This window comes from Takifugu rubripes, chromosome 7 (genome assembly GCF_901000725.2).
Source record: "Takifugu rubripes chromosome 7, fTakRub1.2, whole genome shotgun sequence".
In the NCBI taxonomy this organism is placed as follows: Eukaryota; Metazoa; Chordata; class Actinopteri; order Tetraodontiformes; family Tetraodontidae; genus Takifugu; species Takifugu rubripes.
In genome coordinates, this window is record NC_042291.1 from 7,253,169 (window position 1) to 7,265,225 (window position 12,057).

At 46.8% G+C, this 12,057-nt stretch overlaps 1 protein-coding gene and 1 long non-coding RNA gene across 2 annotated transcripts in view; one reads left to right on the forward strand and one right to left on the reverse strand.

Moving 5' to 3' along the window:
* Positions 1-1,555, reverse strand: part of zfpm2a (zinc finger protein, FOG family member 2a) — a 115,883-nt gene extending 114,328 nt beyond the window's left edge. Inside the window, exon 1 of the mRNA XM_011605257.2 lies at positions 1,447-1,555. The gene's annotated coding sequence lies outside the window, so the exon portion shown is untranslated. The remainder of the gene's footprint in view (positions 1-1,446) is intronic.
* On the forward strand, positions 1,124-3,188 carry LOC105416638 (uncharacterized). The gene is made up of 2 exons (XR_964650.2): positions 1,124-1,317; positions 1,485-3,188. It is a non-coding gene; the product is annotated as an uncharacterized lncRNA (long non-coding RNA).
* Positions 3,189-12,057: the final 8,869 nt, after the last annotated feature.

Sequence of the window (12,057 nt, forward strand, 5' to 3'; positions counted from 1 at the left end):
TTCAGTGGAGATGCTGCGGTGACCCCGGGGTAGCTCGGTAACCGAGTTCTTATTTCCTGAAAAATCAGAGGTTGCTCACATCACATGAACACTGGACACTTAGCTGAGCTGTTTATTGCTTATATTCAGAGATTAAAATCTGGAAACTGGCGGTCTTTAGATTCCCATCCATGCCTTCATTGATGTGTTCAGATGTGGCTCTAATGGAGCATTCATGCCATTTTGAAAATGAGGGTAATTGAGAAGCAACCCCCCCATTTATCAACACAATTACAACTTCATGTACAGCAGATACGAGCATGATGAGGCCTCCAATAGGAAGACGCACCCTCTTCTAATAGGACGACTCCCTATCAGCTGATTCAATGCACACTTTTCTTCATCAATCAAAACAAAAATCACCCTTTACTTTCAACCTATATGCAAATAATCCGCTCTGAATGGTGATATCACTCCAGCAGACAGCATATTTGCTGTGGGATTAGAGAATGAAAGAATGCGCTGCAGATATGCCATTTCAAATTAAACGCGCGGCCTTTTCCGCTATCTGTCTCTAGATAGGCTAATTAATTTACTCCAACTATAAACAAATATTTAGTTCCTTCCTAGTGCAGTGTGGAGCCCCATACTGGGCTGGTGCAGCGGGGCTTCATTATACAGTATTGTTGAGGGGTATGTGGGAGCAGCTAATCTTAAAATCCCCGCCACACAATAAACAGAGTGACAGAAAGGAAGGATGTATGAGATAAGTCGGCAGTAATGAAACTGGATGCCAAAAAGGAGAGGACAGTATGTAATAAAGAGAGAGCAGAGGGGAATGTTTAAAATAAGTTCAAGAGCAAAGATAAAGCCCAAGGATGATGTTATCTGCTGGATTGAAGAAAGCAGAATGGTCCCAATCGCTTAATCAGCCCGACTCCACCGCAGCATCCCTGTCTTCCATCATATGCTATTTCCCCTGCTGCAAATAGTCTGTTTTCTGTGTGTGTGTGCGTGTGTTTGTTGAGATGGCCTTACATTACCACAGCATTAACACTTCACTCAGAACAGCTTGTGTGGAAAGGGATGGGCGGGGCGGGGGGCAGTACAGGCTGAAAATAAAGTATGAATAAATGTTCCACCTGTGCTGTTGCACAACTTCGAAATTCTGAGCTGATCACCTAAAAACACGTTTGCACAAGTCCATTTAATTTAGACTCCTTCCACTACGTCCAGGGACACCGATGCTGGAACATCCCGGTGACATGAGCGGAGAGGCAGGAATATCAGCCACAGCACTCGGAATAACATGACAAGCGTGCGCAAGATTTTCAAGTTGTAAGTAAAACCACGTTAAATTGTAAGTCGATGGCCTTTCCAGCATGTTCTAGGCAGTAAATCAAACAGACATTGGCGGAACAACCCCGCGCACTTTTGCGCAGCATAACCGTCAATATGCGCACTCACCTGTCTGACGTCACTCTGATCTGATCCCTTCCCGACAGATTTTAAAGATTCGAAGCTAAACATCAAAATGATGCGTTCCGGTATCGTTTCTGGTTTGAAGTCGGAACCAAATCTGCTGGTGATCACGTGACGCGGGGGTGCGTTTGTTATGCCAACTTCGCCCCTCGGAGCTGCGAGGTGGGTCGACCGGAAGCCATAGTTACCCCCAAAAACCTCGAAATGGCATCAGGGCTTTGAAAAGATACGTTACATCGTTAGGTTTATTCATATAAATATAAAACAGAGCATCTTTTTTGGTTTTATTCTCTCCCCTCTTCCTTCAAAGCGAACAGAAAATGATCATAATACGTGATAGAAAGTTAAATTCAGATCAATAATTCACAAAGATTGGTCACACTGTGATCCACCTCTGTAGATGTGCAGCTCCATCTCCCTGACGAGCTTATTTCTGAAAGCTGTGGCAGCTCCGCTCAAATCCTTTACATCCCGTCCCTGCTGGGACCGACTGCCGGCCAAAACCGGGATCCCGACACAAAGACCGGGCCCTGCCTCCCCTTGGTTTGGACAGGCACCCGGGTGTCATGCTCTGCAAACACCGCAACACCATCTCAGCGCTCATTTGCAAGGCCTTTAGCTCTTCGTGAGGGTGTGATTAGCACCGCTTTGGTCTGATGGCAGCTCACCAGTCGTAAAAGTCGACGTTGACACCCCCCCCCCCGAGAGCCACTGGTAACTCGGCCTCTAATGCGCCGACCCCACATGTACCAGACGTGGCCTAACTTGGACTGTGCTGCAGCGTTGCGTTGTGACAGATAAAGATACCATATTCTCCAAAACAAACAGCTGTTTCTGTTTGTTGACTCCAATTATTACAAATTTACAGCAAATGTCACAGTCAGAATGTAAATATCCCAAAGACTGTTTTCTTGAATCACATACCAGGAACGTGGAGGAAGGAACGCCTTCACTCGTCACTCTTCCTCCAAAATCAAACTTTCTCTGGAGCTCTTTTTGGCTCATTATAACACTGACCTCATTGGAAACCTGACAGAAGAACCAAAACCAGTCAGTCAGTTTGGTAATGATGAGAAGAGTTCCTGTTTTTACAGCCTGAATGGCTCCCAGGTTGTCCGGGCTGGGTTTCAGTCTCAGGCGGAACGTGTCAGCACTCCTGTTGACAGACTTCAGATGCTTGAGCTCAGATGTCCCTCGCTGTATTTCTACTCCCGAGCACTTCCTCTCCAGCCAAAAGTGCTGCAAGCTATCAGGAGTTTCCCCCATTTTCCCCGCTGCAGAAGTTGAGGCTGCTGATTATGTGAATGCAGCCTGACGGATCTTCTGGCCCTGGCGGAATGCCCCCCCCCCCCCCCCTCCCCTGTTTAAACAAAGCCCCAGATAAGATTTAAGGAGAATCCTTAAGGTGATCCAGCTGCCCTCTTCCAGGCTACACCAGGCACAGAACCATAATGAGGACTGGGGGGGGAGTCTGGGAGACCCTCCAGAAGGCAGATGAAGACACCAGCGGGGGCGAAGTCGTGTTGCTCTCATTACCGTCGTCTCCCTGGTTTATTCCAGAGTAGCTGCCGACTTTTGTCGGCTGCATATCAGGGGTTGTTGTTATGTCTCCTCCTTGTGCTGGTTTTTGATTTACATGAAAATTAGGTGGAAAGCAAATCATTTACGTGTCACGTCCGCTCCTTACAGCACATTTTAATGATTAAACCCTGTTTGAAACTTCTCAATTATTCTACTTTGCTCCCCTCGGTGTGGGCTGGGGAATGTGTTTCGCTTTTTAATTGCATTCAAACTATGAAAAAAAAAAGAATGAAATAAATAGTAATAATAATGAAAATCAACCGGACGTTTGCAGAAAACAAGCCCAACATGCGCACAAATGCACTTGGACGTACGCGTGATTACGTTACATCAAAGGAGTCGTTAACATTCCGTCACATCGGGCTGTAATTAATGCAAAACATATTTGCAGGGACAACAAATTTTAATAAAAAAAATATGGTAAATTATCACTGGAACCTAAAGCTGCATGTAATCTAGCGAGGGAGAGAGGGAGGGAGACAAAATAATTAGCAGAGAGAAGCGATTGCACTAATGAGAGGAGAATTTGACGAGGATGCTTTAGTTGACCCCCGGTGTTCCTCGGCTGTCCGAGGAAAAAAGGCTGACGTATAATTATACTCTGCAATGCACCATGAAATTGTTATTGTGAAATACCTTTTTGAAAATGTTATCAAACAATTACTTTAATTCTCCCCCACCACCACCACCACACACACACACACACACACACACACACACACACACACACACGGTAACTGTTGCACACATCCACCAAAATGAGATGGTGGAGCTGAGTCTCCTGCCTGTCATCCACTGCTGTTCATGCAGATGAGCTTTTTTAATGTGTGTGTGTGTCTGTGTGTGTGTGTGTGTGTGTGTGTGCTTCCCTTCCCCAGAGTCTCTGTTCAGAGGGAGGCAGTGGCAAATAAAATAATACTCCGATAAAACTGAAATATTTTATGACAGAGTGATAATCATTGCGAGCGTACGTGCCACTGATACGGGGGCCGTTGTGGGTTTGGGGGGGGAATAATCCTTTTTGTGGGCTTTAAAAAAATGAATCTCGGTTAAATCACATCAGACAGGGGGGGGGGTTGGGGTTGGGGTTGGGGGGGGGGGGGGGGGGGACTCAAAGACAGTTCCAAAGATGAGCCAACTCCAGGAGAAAATGACCTCCTCGTTTTGGCGATAAAGTTGTAGCCAAAATATGATATCAGGCTGCGACGTGACTCATTAGAAATGTGTGTATGGCGTGGAGGCAGGCGTGGAGGCAGGCGTGGAGGCAGGCCGCCCTATCTGCCAGCGCCTGGCTCGCCGGCTGATAAGAGGAAAATGCAAATGTCCTGATAAGAACTGAATGCAAATATTTATGATATGATATTCCCTGGGAATTATGTGCCGATAAAACAAAGTGTTATTCCCCTGTTTTTCTTTCAGGTTTGCCAAAATGCCCCCCTCCCCAACACCCTTCTTCTTTTTTTTTTTCCTTTTCGGAATTTGCATTTCTTAAAATTGATTGGGCCTGCGTATTATGTTAAGCTATTTGTTTGCTGAGGATGGTAATTAGTTACTGTAATTACAGCGATGACAGTTGCTAAATTGTTTTTAAAGCATTACAGTGTGTCTGTGCCAGGAGATTGCAGTACTTATTTTAGGATTTAGGCATTGGCTGGAAACACTCCAACTCCCAGGCCAAAGTGGGAATTTTGTGTTTTTGAACTACAAAGCCTGCGTTTTCTGAGCAAAGGCAGTTTTAGAAAAAGTCTGTTAATTTGCACTAATTGCTGCTTCGACTGTGTTGTGCAGTTGCGTCTCCGATTGTGGGGGAGGGGGGGGGTGAACGTGTTAGCGATAGGATGTCTGGAGGGATCAAAAATGGCCTTGGAATCATTCAAAAATGTGCGTTTGCTTCCCACTTCTGATGTTCTTCCTCACCCGGGAAAAAGGAAATTGTAATTGTGGCTCCCAATGTCGGCGGCGGCCTTTCAAGTTCGCTAAACCGTAATTAGCGCGGATGCGGACGTTTCATGTAGGACGTAAACAGCACACGTCTGAATCATATAGATCAGGGCTTCTGCGGCCGCGTGCGCACGTTTCTGAGGCAGATTATGAAACCAAAGCGGGACGCGTCACGGGCAAGAGGGGGAAACTCGCCACTCAAAATGGCCGCAACAACAGAAAAAAGTTCCATTGAGTGGACGCAAGTTCCAAAAATGAAGGACGGGAGCAGATTCAGAGGGCGAAGTCCGACCCTCGGCCTTCTTATTGACACTGTAAACACAGACATCGAGGTAATTACCCCGAGTGCTCAATGTCCTGTGAGCACAAAGGGCTATTGATCGCGCCATTTTGCAAATGAAACATGGCGCGGTCCCCCCCCCCCCCCCACGACCCCACGGGCAACCAGCCTGGTTTCCGTTTCATGCCGTAAGTGCATAATTGGATTTATTATTAACATAATCGGACGGAGCGCGTGTTGACTCGGGTATTCCCTCATGAGCGGCGTTGCTCCTCTCAACCTATGGAAGGAGAAACTCAACGTTCTACATCAAGATCCCCCGAGCTGCTCTTTGTTTCGGCCGGAGCTGGTGGAGGCTGGGACTCCTCACGGGTGTTAAGAAGTTTTTACCGACATTTAGAGTCGGTTTCATAATAATTCCCTGCTTTTAGTTTGGTTGGGAGCACAAAGTGTGTTCTAAATAAAATCAGATCAGCGGCACCCTTCAATCAATTAGCTGAATGCAAAGAAGCACGCGAACCGAAGCACTCATTGCCGAGCGAGACGCAACAACGACGTTAGAAAAAGTAGGACCTCTTCCCATCGTACAGAAGAAAAAGAAGAGAGGGGAAGTGCAGAGGTGGATTCCTGTGGTTTGATCCTGTTGCTTTGCTGAAAGCACGCCTGCCCTCTCTCTCTCTCTCACACACACACACACACACACACACACACACACACACACACACACACACACACACACACACACACATGCTGCATCCACATTAGATGCACTCGCTAGTTGCTTCTTAATTAACACCTACTGCAGCCATAATAATAGAATCACTTTTCCCCCTCCTGAAATCCCTTTGAAATTAGGCAGGATTAAGGAAAGTTGGTTGCTAAATTGGTGTGTGCATCTGTAATTTAATTGCATCTGAGGCCATTAATTAATAAGGTGCCTCCTTTAATGCTTAATGTATAATTGCCATTAATTAACAGCCGGTTTCAGATAAGGTGTCACCAAAATCAAACAAAAAAAAACAATTAGCTTTTTTGGAGGTAAATGTCATTTCAAAGGCTCTTTTTTAGCACTGGGGGTGAGCAGTTAGGGCGATAAAGACGCCGGCGTAGATTTTAATTTGGATCGGGAGAAACGGGGGAAAAACCCCACAGATGCCATCCATGGGGGAATTAGCATGGAGTAATTATGGGATAAGCTCATTGTAACATGATAAATAATGCACTGAATCTGTCCCCTCCAGTCAGGTCGTCCCTTCCTTCGCTAACTTTAACTCTCAGATGCATCTCTGAAGGACTTGGGACAAGTTGAAGATGCGTCCCCCTCCTCGTTGAAGAGCTGTGGTCTCTTCCGCCGCCTCACGTCCTCTAAATACAACAAGCCATAACTCAGGCAGCCGGCACATGTGTGACCGATGTTCTACACAGCTGGCGTGACTGGTGTTTGAACTACAGGTACCCTGGACGCACTCCGGGAGAAATACCGCCAAAACAATCCATTACCTTTGTTCTGCTTATCTGGTATAAATCAGGAGGTTGCGGTTTTAGCCGAGACTCGCGAGCGGCGCGGCGCGGAATGGATTGGATGCCAGGTCGGGAGGCATAAACATAGATATTCTGAGCGTGGAACATTAAACAAACCCCGTCGTCATTCGCGGCGCCATATTACCGTGAATACAAACGACAGGGTGACCTCAATTTTCTGCACCGTGAGGGTGAGAGAGGGTGGAGGAAGGCGGCGTTCCACCGCACAGTGCACGTTTGGTCTCAGTTTCACTCGGGCCAGAGTCAACAATCATGCTGTTTGGTAGGATTGGTAGAGCTAATATTCAGGCATCCTGCCCCCCCCCCCCCCCCCACTCGGTAATAGAAATACGTCCCAAACATGCATCAACTTGAGCCTTTATTTAATGAGGCCTCAGCGAGAGAAAAGAACCGCAGCGTAATAAACACTTAGCCTAAGAAGTCATTTTCACCTCGGCTCGCTGTGGAGAGAAGCTCCAATCCTCTCGCTAAACAATTACACCATATTAGCAGCTTGTCAGTCAGACCTTTTGGAGACGATACATCTCCATTTATTTCCTCTCCATGTTTCCAGCCTCGGCTCCCCTCTCCCCAGACAGCCGGCGATGCGCCGGGCGTCCGCTGGGAGCTGGGGAATATTTCACTCCGCCAGTGAGGCACCCGGTGGGAATAGGGTTTGGAACTGCGCGAGTATGTATCTCATTAGTTCGGTTATGTAATTTGGAGGGCTGATAATCCTCCAGGAGCGCCACGTCGCGCACCTCGGAAACAAGAGTCGCAGTCGTCAACATGCTGCCGAAGAAAGACTTAGCAGCTAATTGCTGATTGTAGTAATGCAACTGAATGCGGGTTCTAGTCCTCATCAATATTCTCTTTACAGCAGGTCAGGTGGATTGAGATGCGACGCCATTCTCCCACGAATAGCCTCCCAATCTTCTAGTAGCCAGGAGCTTTTATGTTTGGTTTCATTCAAACACCTTTTTTTAACCTGCTGGGGCACTCACTGTTTTTTCCATCTACCTAGCTTATCCCTGCTAGCGTAGGCTAGCTTATCTGTTACTTGCTCGAAATTTCCATGTTTTGAGCTGCCCTTATGTTAAAAAGCGATGCTAGATAGTAGCTATCACGGGATTTTATTGCGTTATATCGACCAGGACGTCTGCAAACTCCCTCCTGGTATCAGATGGTCCTCGAGATTGTGTCAGAGACATTGGAAAGTTGCTGCTGCCAGCGCGATTCAGCGTGAGCAGACGGTTCATCTGCCGAGTGGGAGAAGGCTTCAACACCTGACCTTCTTCTTGGGATCACGGCAGGGTCTCATCCTGCAGCGGGGGCCGGGAGAGGGCGGGAAAGGGTGTCGGTGTCATGTATCTTGACTGGCCGTGTCCAATAACAACGAACGACATAACATCATTTAACCTTTACAACACGGGTATTGATCCATCTGGTTGTTATCGCGCTGTGATCGCGGCTCAGGTCTGGGATCAGCTCAGCTTGGGGGGGGGGCTCTTTGAATCTAGCCTGTAATATTGCCAGAAGACAAAGAGCCCCTGGCCTCGTGCCTTCTCTCACCCCTGTCCTTGGATCATCCTTTATGACTGTGGCTCGAGAACTGCATTTGTCTAAAGTAAAGGTCAGCTTTTTTCATTTATCCGAAGGATCAGGTGAATTTTATCTTGCTAGCTTTATTGCTAACTGTACTAAGCTAGGGCAGAGAGGTCAAACCAAGCTCCTGGAATGAGGTGGAGCCTAAATATACTGTACATCCAAGCAGCACTTGTAGTCAAACCTCTTCTAATTAATGAGAAAAAGACCAGTGAGGGTAAGAAAAGCACAGTGACGCATTCAGAGTTATCAAATCTGCTGTGAATGCTGATAATAGATATATATGCTCAGGAAAATGGTGCTTTAATAGAGTTTTTAACTGTAGATCTAGAATAGAAAATTGGACGTAGCACGTCTAATTGAATACCAGGTTGAAAATGCTCCCAGTACACTGTTATAAATCATCTGGAATCACTTTTCCCGAACTCCTCTCTCCCTCTCGCCCACTTTACAAACACAGAGCAAGGCTTTTTCAGCCTCTGATAAGTGTTAATAAATTACCTGAATTTGAAAATTAATGGCCAGCCGCCTGCCTCCAGGAGATATCATTGTGTTTCATGAATATTTTGATTCCCTGATTAGATCAAAACGCTGTGAATTCCTAAACAGCCCCCACGTGCCCGAGCTCCACTGATCATAAACTCTTTCCTTGTAAAAAAAAAAAGAAAGAAAAAACTACCCATGCAAATGTGCTGATATGGAATAATTAGAATGAGTTTTGCCTGTATTTTCCTGCCATAACATTTGCATGACTTTAGATCTCCCCCCACTGATCTGCTCCACGCCGGGAAATGTATGTTTTCCTGCGCCCACCTCCACCACCGCCATCCGCCCACCCCCTCAAAAAAAATTTACCTTGCCAGGCGAGATAATGGCTTATATTGTGATGTTAAAGAGGCTTGTATTTACAAAAAGAAACAAAGGCGAAGCGGTTGCCGGTCCTGGAGGACATTGATTAGGCTCTCCCTGTCCTTCCCCATTCACAGGCTGTATCAGTGGCATTCCAGCTCATCTGCTTTTGTGCACGATAGGGATCAAATAGATTTCCGCACATTGTCGCGACGTTTCTGGGTGCGGGAATGTGTCGGAGCGTGAATGGCTGCGCAAACTTTGACTTGATAGCATATTCTTGTGCTCCTTCGCTGTCTCTCAAGCTGTTTGTCTCGCAGGCACAGCTTCACATTTCTATCTTTGTGGGGACTTTCATAGACATATTACATTACCCACCTCACTCCCTGACCCTAACCCTAACCTTAACCCCATTCTAACCTCATCCTTAAAAGCCTTAAAGTTGTGTGGCACAGCACAATATCTTCACAAACATGTCCCCACTTTGATAGTAGAATGAGGATGCTGTGTAGTAAACGTGAACACACACTTAGACGGGACCTACTAGAGGAAATATCCGGAGTCTCTGCAGAAACACACTCGACACTTGCAATGCACTTCCAGCCGAAGCGGTTTCTCTCTTTGGGAACTTTTTTTTCCGGATCTCATTTATCCTGGCACCTTCAGCTGGCACACATGGAACGTGTGTGATGCGAGAAAATAACATATACTCATGTGAAGTGGCGCAAATTTTAGATCTCGGTTAGCCAAAGTGTGCTTTCAAACGCAGAGAAAAGTCAGTCTGTGTGTGTGTGTGTGTGTGTGTGTGTGTGTGTGTGTGTGTGTGTGTGTGTGCCCAGCAGCTGCACAGGGCCCCAGGGACAGGTCTGTGTAGACTGGGTCTCCTCAACCCGCAGCTCATTAGCGGAGAGTGAAAGGAATCCACACAGATGGCTGTCAATGTTCAAAAAAGTCGGCTGCGTGAGACGTGTCAATTGAGGTTTTAGTTCCTTCTGCTCGTCCCTGTGACACTGCAGCATTCAGGCGATATTTGTATATTCTACCCCAAAAAAAGCACCAAAAAAAAAAGAGGGAAACATGGGAGCCTGGTGACATCTGAAATGTGTTTTCTAATGAGCGCTCAGACTACTGAACAGGAGCCTGCACTTGTCATTCATCACCACAAATTACTCGTCCTAGCTTGACATGTTTTCAGCGCTACAGATGACGGGCCTGTCTGTTCCGCAAACACCGGGAACGTTCCCGCGTTTAAACTGGAAATGCGGCGCCGAACGGTCCGGCGAGGCGCCGCGGAAAATCAATTAAATTGTTTACCTGTCAGAGTTGAAATGGTAGGCCGAGCCTCATCATTTTCGCTCTGCCGCTGTCACCTGGGCCCCTCCTGTTATTCAATTAATGCTTCCCAATGCGTGTTTGTGATACAGCGGCGCCGTACGGCCGCGCACTGGCCCTCATTAGACGCTGTGTGGCAACCTGCCCTTGAATCTCATGAAAGTAAACAGGTTTGAACTGGTGAGCTAGAAGCAGCAGAAAATAAGAGGGGTTTTTTCTTTTCTTTTCTTTCGCCCTCATCGCCGGACACAAAACACGCAGCTTTTCCACAAACCCTGCATATTACTCTTGTAATTCACGGCGCCGCTGACATATGTAGCGTGTGCATGTAAACGGACTGGCGCGTGTCCCGCATTAGCTCCGACCGCGGCGCGACGCTCCAGGAGGTCAGAATGCTGCATCGGGGACGGTTGCTGTTTGGCATTAGCGACGACATCAAGTGTGAGTTTAAGCCCATCAACAGGAGGTTAAAGCTAATTCTGTCGTTTGTTTTAATACAGTGACCCTAGAATCATCCATGCCGCCCTTAAATGTAACCAAACCGTAAATAAATCCCAAATTTAATCTTAACTTCTCACTTGACGGTGACTTTTAAGGCTAAAATGGGCTCATAAATGCATGTTTTTTTGTTAGCTATGCGTAATTCTGCTTAATTTGCTTGTTTTAAACGCCTCCCCCGCCTCTCTAGTTGTGTGAATTTAAGTGCAGCGTCCTCGACTCGTCTGTCAGGTGCAGCGACAAACGGACTTGTAGAACAAACTGCTTCCCGGATTAGCCGCAGATTTCTTCAAAAGTTGATGACTGGAGAAGTTGCTCATTCACTGCGGCGTGGATTAAAAGTTGCTCTCCACCACAGATGCTACTCCTCAGTAATTGTACATAACAGGAATTTGAGCAGCACTTGAGCTGACCTACTTATGGGGCTCAGAAACTTTTTTTATCCTGCAGCCAAGTCTAAAAATAACCCCGCGGCCACTTCTAGATTCATCTCGCCGGTAACCCTGGCGGTGTGGCAGGGCGCCGCTGACGCGGTCCTGCGGCCCGCACCAGCACGATTGACGCGTGAAGCCTTTTTATCTTCATTTTCCGCGGCTCCAAACTCAATAAACTGTCGTTACAACCAAAGAGGGGAGTCAAATCTCGCTAGTTTAGCAGCCGTTGCTTATTGAGCTTTGTGCGAGAGATCAATGTGAAGTAGCTCCTCTTTAATCATTCGCTGTGAACAGCAGTAAAACGAAGCTCTGAACAAATTGGTTTCATGTCCGAGTGAAATCACATGGACTTTTTTTCTTTTTTTGTGGTCTTTTCTTCGGGGCTCCCTCTTTTCTCTTGTTTTATTTGTGCCTGCGTGTCATCGTACAGACGTTCTCTGCCGACGGACGCGCCGCTCTCTCAGATGATTTGGAATTAGAGGCCTTTCACACAGCACATGTTATGTAGCTTGCTGGGACTCCATTAGCCTGAATCAAAGAGGACGGCAGCCACAC